We start from the raw sequence: 10,584 nt of genomic DNA, 5'->3' as shown, positions 1-10,584 counted from the left end.
CCTGACACAGAGCTCTTAAAACCCTTGTAATCTCCTGAGAAATGGGGGTGCTAGAAACATCTTTTTTTTTCCTAGTATTTGGTCTTTGACCCAGGTTCCTGACCCACAGCTTAAACCCTTGTAATTTTATGACTGATAGGAATGAAAGGCACATCTACACAGAGTTCTTAAATCTCTTGGAGTTTCCTGCATTATAGGAACATCTTTTGCACTAATGAAGTGAATCTTGGTGGGCTTCAGGATGGGGACTAGTCACCGGAAAGATCAAGGTATGATTAGAAGCTTAGAACTTTCAGTCCTATCTCTCATCTTCCAGCGCAGGGAGAGGAGCTGGAAATTGAGTTAATTGACAATGTCTTTGTGATGAAGGCTCCATAAAAATCCCTAAAATACAGGATTTGGAGAGTTTCCAGTATGGTGAATGCATCCACATGCTAGGAGGGTAGAGTACCCCACCTCCATAGAGAGAGAAACTCCTATACTTGAAACCCTTCCACACCTCACTCTATGTACCTCCTCATCTGACTTTCATCTGTATCCTTTTTTTTTTTCATCTGTATCCTTTATCATATCCTTTGTTATATAATAAACCAGTGGACATAAGTAACTCCCTAAGTTCTGTGAGCTGTTCTAGTAAATTATTAAATGCAAAGAAGGGCTGGGGGAACCCCTGATTTATAGCCAGTCAGAAGCAGAGGCCCAGGCTTGCAACTGGCATCTGAAGTGGGTGTAGTCTTGTGGGACTGAGCCTTTGACCTGTTGGATCAGATGCTAAGTCCAGCTCTGTAGTGTCAGAACTGAATTGAATTATCGGATGCCCCACTGGAATTATGGAGTTGATGTGGAAAAAAAAAACACACACACACATTTCATGTCAGAAACGTTATGGGTAAAGGAAACAAGTTCCTTTTACTTGCCAACCCTCATCAACCTTGATGTGGAAGAAGATGGGGAAACAAAGGGATAAACTGCCCTGCAGAAAGAGTAACAAAAAAATGAGAAGTGGTGTTCCAACAGCAAATGGGGAAAGACGAGAGATGCAAGAACAGGCAGCGGCACTGGGACAAGAACACGGCAAAGAACAGGGGCCTACAGAAAGAGAGAGACAATGAAAAATTCCCTCTGATGGAGAATGGCCAATAAATTTCAAGAATCATTGATGCTGAGTTGAATTTAAAAGTTGTTTCTGGCCCTACACTATAAATACTTTCTCTATGCCTAATCCTTTGATTAGGAGTCTGACGTGCAGAAGAGCCTTGTGTTAGTGGTGCTTTGGGAGAATAAAGGAGAAAGGACAGTGTTTAGTGAGGGCAAATGTATTAACAAAGAGGGCAGCTCCTCTGGGAGGCAAGCTGTCAAGTGTGACGGACACCCTTGTTCACCAGTATCTGTTTCCCCTCCATTTCTGGGTAGAGAAGAGGATGATAGTTTCCCACTCTCTTCCAGCTCAGCACTGCCTATGTCCTTCTGTGATCAATGCAATATGAGCAGAAGTTCATCTGGGAAGAAGCATTTTAGAACCCATCCTCCTGCTACAGCCACCAGCAGTTTCCAGATGGCGACAACTCCATCAGCCTGTGAGGGAGACATGGGACAGGTCCCCCCCCAAAACTCAATAGACACACAGCAGGAGCAAGAGATACATTTCTGTTGTGTTCAGCCACTGAGGTCATGGAGGGGCTTGATACTTCAGTGTAATAGGCCTGTCATAACAAATAATCTGAATGAGGCCACCATCAGAAGCACCAATAATATAGACTAAGAGGCAGACTAAAATAAAAGCCCCTCCTCCCAAAATGTCTTGGGGAATCTGTGAAAGGTAAGGACCTTCCCACAGTTTGTGGAGTAGAGATCTGAGGCATTTTGATTGCATATTAAAAGAAAGGTAAACTGCATATCAAAAACGGGTAGGAGGTCTTAGAGACATTTGGACTACATATTGATGGAACATTTATAAAAATCTACAAATCAGGACACAAAGGAATATCCAATAAACCCTAAAAATTGAGAAAGACACATTCTCTGACCACAAAACTAGGTAATACATTTTTAACAACAAACAAAAAATGCCACCTAGAAATCTTAAAACTCTCCCCTAAGTAACATCTGTTCACAAAGAAATCTAAACTGCAATTGCATATTATTTTTTAAAATGACAAAAGGGACACTATATATCAACAATTAGTGGCTGCAGCCAGAGCCACATTTAGAAACAAATTTACAGCCTTTAATATTTTTATTAACAAGAATGAAGGAGCGCCTGGGTGGCTCAGATGGTTAAGCATCTGACTCCTGATTTCGGCCCAGGTCATGATCTCATGGTTTATGAGATTGAGCCCCAGCACGGAGCATGCTTGGGATCCTCTCTCCCTCTCTTTCTGTCCCTCCACTCTGTCTCTCGAAATAAATAAATAAACTTTCAAAAAAAAAAAAAGAATGAAAATCAAATAAGCATTCAACTTTAAAAGTTAGAAAAACAGAATAGGCTTAAGGAAAGAAGAAGGAAATTAAGATATTAAAAATAATGAAATAATTAATCCAAGAGCTGGTTATAAATAAAGACATATTCTTAGCAAGTCAATTAAGAAGTAGCTAGCACAGAAAATTGGGAATGGGAATGGGAACATATCAGTTTATAGAGAGAAAATAAAAATTTACGAGGACAAGAGCAAAGCCAGCCTAGCCAATGGGGCTGAGGGGGGAACCAAGGGGAAGGAGGAATATGTGGTGTCACTCAGCCATGGCCTTGTTTTGGAAAATGGCTGCCCATCTGTGTTGAATGTTAGCATTTAATTTGGTAACGTCCAGAGAGAATCATATTTCAACAAGCTCTATGCATAATGAGACTACAGGAAGCAAAATTCTCAACATAGAGAACAATCCAATTCTGCTTTGCCGTTTTGGGGAGGGAAACAACAGATACATTTCTTCATGACTGTTCATGGTGCATCATCACATATCACACCACCCTGGATCTGGATGGTTGCCTCACACTAGGCCTGGCTCACAAAGTGTCACTGGTTATTGGAGAGGTGGGAAGGAGCCACAGTCTACCAGGGGAACAACCTGACCCCAAGGTGTGGCACAACAGGTGTGTTAAACCTCTGTAGGTGGTAATGATCAAGGCCTTCCCTCTTCTTTCATGGCCAGGTCAAGCCCCTCCTCCAGCTTGAGCCCTTACTTAAAATCTAACTGGTAAGAATTTACCCTAATGCAAACTATGGACTTTGGGTGATAATGATGTGTTAGTATAGGCTCATCAATTATAACACATGTAACATTCTTGTAGGGGATATTGATAATGGGGAAGGTTAAGCAGGTATGGGGGCAGGAGGCATATGGGAAACCTCTGTAGCTTCTGCTCAGTTTTGCTGTGAACCTACAAATGCTCTAAAAGAAATCTATGCCAAAAATCTAACTATCATTTGCAGCTCTGACGAGGCGATCGCCACCTATTGTCCTTTGGCATTCACTAGCTTTCTCTCCCACTTTCCTTTCTCTCTTTCCCTTCTCTCACATCAGACCAGTCTGACCACCCTTGAGTCAGGAAGTCAGGACCATAATCTCAGCTCCTCCACCACATACCCCAGCCAGTTGTGGACTTGAAGGCAAATCAGTTCATCAATTTTGACATCTCTTCAATCAGCAATTAAAATGAGGATATTGGTTTGTATAAGTTTTCAAACTATCCTGAGAACACTGAAGGTTCTAAAGAAATGAATCAGTCATTCTATGAGCATTTGATTCCATCTGTTCTATTTGAAAGACTATAATAAGCCATGCTTTTAATATCCCTAACATAAATATGTCTGAGATTACCAATACCTTGTGCTAATTCTTCCTTTCCTGCTGCAGACTTGAGAACTGCCTAAAACATGTCCTGGGACAGGAGAGTTCTATTTCTGAGCTGGTAAATTTTTTGAGAGTAGAGCCTGTTTGTGTCTGTTCACATGAAAATGTACCATCAAGTCCATCACCAACAAATATGTGTGCTGGGCCCAATAAGACAGCTTGAGAAGCTCAGCTCCAATCAGAGCCAGGTCTTGACATTGCAAATCTAAGTGTTGGGTGTTCTTATATAACTTTATTTATACATACTGTTTCTTTTGGGGGAAGTAGAATAGTTACTGTTAAAAAAGAGACATGGTCTGCTGGCTGAAGAGAGAGCCTTTTAAGAGAAAATATGAGATACTTATGACCAAAGCGATCAAGTTCAAAGTGAAGCATCAAGTCAGACTCAGCCAGTACCAACTGATCCTTCAACTCTTTTTGGCTACAGAACAACAGTGACACAAACAGGAGGAAGGCCACAAAAACTCAAAAGACAAGAAAATACAGTAGCTATTATCTATCTTTGGAACTCACCTCCTAGGACAACAAAATCCATTCAAGTTCTTGATATGCTTTGTAGCAAACCCTGGCAAAATAGCTTTAGAGTCTCTGCCATAGAACATGTATCTAATGAGCCTGAAAATGAGGTTCTTGGCTACATTCAATCTAAAACATACATCATAATGTATTTTTTAAGTTATGTAATATTTAAGTTTGACAGTGCATGTTTAACATTGCCCATGAGGGAAAAACACACGCTCTCTTGTAAAAGCTTATTAAATCTTATACCACAGACCTTGTCATATATGCATTAAGTGAAAAGCCTACTTCAAAAATATAGTGCTGCTGTCAGATAGCACAGTCCACCCAAGAATCTAAGACAGTGGATTTAATGACTTAGCTAAGTAGGTCAAAATTATCACTGCAAATCACATCTTATGATGGATTAGGTTCCCAAGTCCATTAATATGGGCAAAATTAGTTAAAGTGAAAATTATCCTTGAACATCTCAATGGCTAGGAAGAATAGAGCTCTATGTATTGCCCTATACAGTAATGTAACGTGGACAATTATGTAACATGTACATTGTAACATATGACTCACAAAAGAGTATGTGCAAAATATAATCTGGTCATATTACCCTGTTTCTCTAGGAGTCGGATTACCATGAGATACATGCGAACATAAAGAACCTGCTCTACATGAAATGTTCAGGCTTGTTGATGGAAATGAAGGAATTTATGGTTCTCTTTACGCTGCTTCTTGGACATGACAATCACCCAGGTAATTTATAAGGGAGAATACATGCTTTGAAACCCTTAACATTAATACAAGAAGAGAAGAAAATGTTTTTTCTTCTCAATAGGCATGTAAAATCTCAAATAAGTTTGTAAAATTTGGAAATACTTCTCTTTAAAAATAAACCTATTTAAAAATAAACCTGGTTTTAAAAACCCAGGAGTAGAGACCTCCCAAAAGCATGGTTGTACAAGTATCATATGACTTCACTCATATGAGGACTTTAAGACACAGAACAGATGAACATAAGGGAAAGGAAGCAAAAATAATATAAAAACAGGGAGGGGGACAAAACAGAAGAGACTCATAAATAAGGAGAACAAACAGAGGGTTACTGGAGGGGTTTGGGGAGGGGGGATGGGCTAAGTGGGTAAGGGGAATTAAGGAATCTACTCCTGAAATCATTGTTGCACTATATGCTAAATAATTGGGATGTAAATTTAAAAAATAAAATAAAATAAAAGCATGGTTGTAGCTTATTTAAAGCCATCCTTGTGCATGGCGAAGATAAGCACAAGCTATTAGAAAAGAGGCAATACTTTTCAAATCAAAGTTTTAATGTGTCAAACAAATGAAGACGTCTCTTTAAACATTCCCTTCTCAGAATTCCTCATAATATTTTGAGGAGTAAATCCCAGAATATTAGTTTTTCATTACAAAATTTATTGCCTGTGGGGCACCTGGGTGGCTCGGTCAGTTAAGCAGCTGACTTCGGCTCAGGTCATGATCTCATAGTTCATGGATTTGAGCCTCACATCTGTGCTAACAGCTCAGAGCCTGGAGCCTGTTTCAGATTCTGTGTCTCCCTCTCTCTCTGCCTCTCCCCTGCTCATGCTCTGTCTCTCAAAAATAAACATTAAAAATTTTTTTTAAAAAGTTTATTACCTGTTTAAAGGCAAGGTGCTGGTATAAATATTTCAAATGAAGCAAGAAATTTTTCTGACTTTATTTTTCTGACAAGAAACTTACCAGACACCTCTGAAACCTAACAAGAGTACCCTAGCTTGCATATATTGTTAATATTTTTAATAAATCAAATGAGCTTAATTTGGCAATTTAGTTCACAATATTATCTGTTTACACATCATTCTACACTGACAATGAAAGCATTTGGATTTAACATTCCAAACAGCATGCATTTGACATTTTAAAACTCTGTGTAAATATCTGATAGAAGTAACAGCTAAAGAAAAATTTAATAGCATTGGACATTTTGTAATATTAAAAGCACACTGACAAGAATTTTCTATCAAACACTAAAGATTTAAATTGGGCTGAGTTGCTTGTTCAATCAATTCCATCCAAATTGAACACTTGGAGAAAAAAAATGAATGCTGTTGTTAGATGTTGCCAATGATTCAACTGTGGAAAAAAAGCATCAGCAAATGCTATGTAGAAGGTAGGCTGGTGAGCAAAACCAGGCAACATCCTAGCAAACATAGAAATCACAGTTTGGTACAAGAAATGGGCATTGACCAGAAATACAGAAACATTGTACATGTACCTGTGATCACTGCTATTTAGCAGAGACACCCATGCCAGAAAGTCGTATAGTTGAAGGATTTAGCCACCTGGTAAAGCAGGTCTGAGACAGCTTCCCAGTGGCAATGACATTTGAGCTAACACTACAAGGAAGAATGAGAGCAGGGCTTAGGGGGCGGAGCACAAGTGGTGTTGGGAGACTAGTTAGAGGCCCTGCAGGTGTCCAGATGGGGTGATGGGGATGATGAGGCTTGGAGTTGGGGCATGAGGAGATGGTGAAAAGTACATGGGTTTGGGAATGTTTAGGAGACAAAAAAAAAAAAAAAAAAAAAAAAATCAAACAGGACTTTATGGTGACCTGGATGTGCCCTCTGGTTCTCTTTTTATAAGCTTTGGATCAGTTAATGAAACTGAACCTAAGATTTCAAGGTGAACTGTTAAAGTGCCCCTACACTACTCTTGCTATAGGTTTGGGTTCTGTTTTGCTTTGCTTTGTTTCTTATTCCCACACCCCTTTTCCAGACAGTGCCACAAAATACAGAATCAGAGACTGAGCAAGTATATGCTATGGGAAGGTCTTCAGAGTATAGGAAATGGTGCTTAGACATAAAGGGGGCTGGTCTCCTCCTGAGGCACAGGGCACATCCCTGCGGCATTTCTAACATCACAGCACAAAGCGGGGAAATGCCATGTGCCATCCACTGCCACACTATGGCCTTGGAACACACACCCCTCCCCCCCCCCCCCCCCCCGGAAGAGCAGCTGTCTGTGCTGACTAGGAAATTGCCTGCCCTTCCCTCTTGAGAAAGCACAGCAGATGCTTTTTATATAATGTCCAATTACTCCAAGGAATGTCATCATTTTTATGATTAATCAGTTGCACACATTCAGGGACATATGTGAGATGGGTATTCAAGGACAACAAAAGACCCTGCAGAGAGGAGATAAATTGAGCCCAGCATCTGTGGCCAATATATACAGAAACAAATTAACTGTATATATTGCATAAATACCTCTCTATGTAGATTACTGCCAAAACAAGGACTAATTTAATCTAAATTCATTGTGAAGCAAATCTATTTTTTAAATCTACAGGTTATACAAATGGTGAGGAAAAGTTGTAAATAATAAATATCCCCTTGACAGAACTCAAATAATAATGAGCTAGGGAGCCTGCAACTGTGACGATCACATATAAAATAGCACCCAATAAATAAAAAAGAGTTTCTGTGCTCAAAAGGATTCTTTCAAGAAAGAATCAAATCAAGCAGGAATATTCCAACTTGCTTTGTAAGGCCCAGCTCAAATGTCAGCCCCTTTGTGAAGTTTTCTCTTATCTCTTGAGCAGAATTAATAGGCCTCTCCTCCGAGCCCTTACGACACTTGTCAGCGGGTAGTGGAATTATTTATCATGGGGTGTCTCTCGGGTGGTTCTCTTCGATTTCATTTTCCTAGCGTACAACCCAACTTCCTTCTCATTCTGCGGCTTTGAAGAAAATGCAAACATGAGAAGCATTGACAGTAGAGCTGGCAGCTGCTAACACCAGGAAACTGTCCATGGGGCCAGGCACTAACCCCATGCAATCATTCCTTTCATCCTCACAATGATCCAAATGACAGAAGTCCCACCAAGATGAGCAAACTGAGCAACAGAGGTGAAAAGATGTGTCCTCAGCCACACAGCCAGTAAGTGAGGACAATCAGGATTCTAATTCAGGCAGTCCCACTCTGCCACCCTGCAGACTGGGGTGAGATGGGAAATCACTGGCCTGGGAGTCCAAATACCTGGAGTCAAGGTCTTTATTTGGTAGTTTACTAGCTGTGTCATCCTAGGATACTCACTGAGCACTCTGGCCTCTGAGATTCCCCCTACAACTCCACAGTTCCAGGTTTCATCCACACCCACCTGTAAAACAGCAACCGTCCCCTTAGTGGCTGGGCTTCCCACCAGTAAGCACAGCCTGCAGCTACTGGATTGGCATCTCAGCCAAACATTTTTGCTGAGACAAATGTTTCTGGCTGGATTTACTGGGGCATTCTTTCTTTCCTGGTGTCCTTACCCATCTTGCAGCTTTTAGGCTAAGTGCTGGGAGACGGCAAAGGTTTAGCAGATGGGTTTTCCTCGGCATTGCCTGAGGAGGTGGCAGCCATCTCCTACTGGGCATTACAGCCACCCTCAGACCTCTGGTGAAGCCCAAGTTGTTAAAAAGAGGACCAAGAAGTTCATCTGGTGCCAGTTAGACTGATATATCAAAATTAAGCACAACTGGCGGAAACCCAGAGGCACTGACAATAGAGTGTGCAGAAGATTCAAGGGCCAGATCTTGATGCCCAACATTGGTTATGGGAGCAATAAGAAGATAAAGTGCATGCTGCCCAGTGGCTTCCCAAAGTTCCTGGTCCACAACGTCAAGGAGCTTAAAGTGCTGCTGATGTGCAACAAATCTTACGGTGCAGGGATTTCACAACGTCTCCTCCAAGAACCACAAAGCATTGTGGAAAGAGCAGCCCAGCTGGCCATCAGGATCATCAATCCCAATGCCAGGCTGCGCAGAGAAGAAAAGGAACAGACAGACAGCTTATGCGCATGTCGGATTTGTGTTAATAAAACCTAATACTACAAAAAAAAAAAAATGTTTAGCAAATGGTTCCTGCACTCCAGAACTAAGAGCTTAACAAGGGATTCGAACAAGGAAACCAAGTCTCAAGATACAATCCAATGCTGTAGGGCACGTGCTCACCCACTATGCCACATAGTCACTCAGGCAAGAGAAACTCATCCTGGCTTCTGCTACATTATTACCCTTCTCCTTATACCTTCTGTACAATATTTTGTGTTCCAGGGACAGTATCTTTGGGTCAGTGACTTGGGAACCCCTTACAATTTTCAGAGTGCCCTTTCTGAAACACCATTCTGTGATAAACAAACGGTTTCCCTTGTACTAGGGGGATTAGAAATTGAAAAAATTTTTTCTGTATAGTATGTTAACTACCAAAATCATATAGGAGCATTTGTTCCTTTCAGCTGCTGCCTTTGGATATGAGGCCAGTGTAACCTGTGTTTTTTTAGAAATGTATAAGAGTGGGACACCTGGAGGACTCAGTTGGTTAAGTGTCTAATTTCAACTCAGGTCATGATCTCATGGTTGGTGGGTGAGAGCCCCGCGTTGGGCTCTGTGCTGACAGCTCAGAGCCCGGAGCCTGCTTCGGATTGTGTCTCCCTCTCTCTCTGCCCCTCCTCCACTTGCACTCTGTCTCTCTCTCTCAAAAATAAATAAAAATGTTTTAAAAAATTAAAAAAAAGAAACATATAATGGCATAATGTTTTAAAGGTTTTTAAAAATCTTGACATGTTTTTGCTGAAAGGAAAAACAGGTGTTTTGACATCCCAGGTTGATTACCTGCACCCAGAATGAAGGAAAGACCTTATATACATAGCAGAGAATGGAGAATAGCTCAGTTTCCATGATTGTTTTCCCCAGGCCACTAAGCACTCACTTGCAAAGCACATTCCTATTCTTAGGTTTGATGACCTGATTGCTTTATCCTGTGGGCCCTTTCCTCCTCCTCACCTATCTCCAGAAGTAAGATTAGAAATGTCACATATTTGGGGTGCCTGGGTGGCTCAGTCGGTCAAGCATCTGACTCTTGATTTCGGCTCAGGTCATGATCTTGTGGTCTATGGGTTCAAGCCCTGCATCAGGCTCTGTGCTGAGAGCATGGAACCTGTTTGGGATTCTCTCTCTGCCCCTCTCCTGCTCACTCTCTCTCTCTCTTAAAATAAATAAACATTTTTTAAAAATGTCACATATTCAGAGATCAAAAGGAAACCTTTTTTGGAATCTGTTTATGTCTCTGGATCTTTCTCTTTGACATTATTGTCTGCTGTATTCTTCAGGCTAAGCTAGGCTATGCTGCACTAATGAGCTTTCCTTCCCCTGGCCTGTGTGCTTTCCCTGATCACACAAAGTA

The 10,584-nt window shown here is 41.0% G+C and overlaps 1 protein-coding gene across 7 annotated transcripts in view; it reads right to left on the bottom strand.

Moving 5' to 3' along the window:
- ADD2 (adducin 2) overlaps positions 1 to 10,584 on the bottom strand; it is a 105,566-nt gene that overhangs the window by 72,994 nt on the left and 21,988 nt on the right. The window lies entirely within an intron of this gene.

This window comes from Panthera onca, chromosome A3 (genome assembly GCF_046562875.1).
Source record: "Panthera onca isolate mPanOnc1 chromosome A3, mPanOnc1 haplotype 2, whole genome shotgun sequence".
Classification (NCBI taxonomy): domain Eukaryota; kingdom Metazoa; phylum Chordata; class Mammalia; order Carnivora; family Felidae; genus Panthera; species Panthera onca.
Note: the sequence above shows the minus strand (reverse complement) of the source record. Positions and strands in the feature narration are given on the sequence as shown.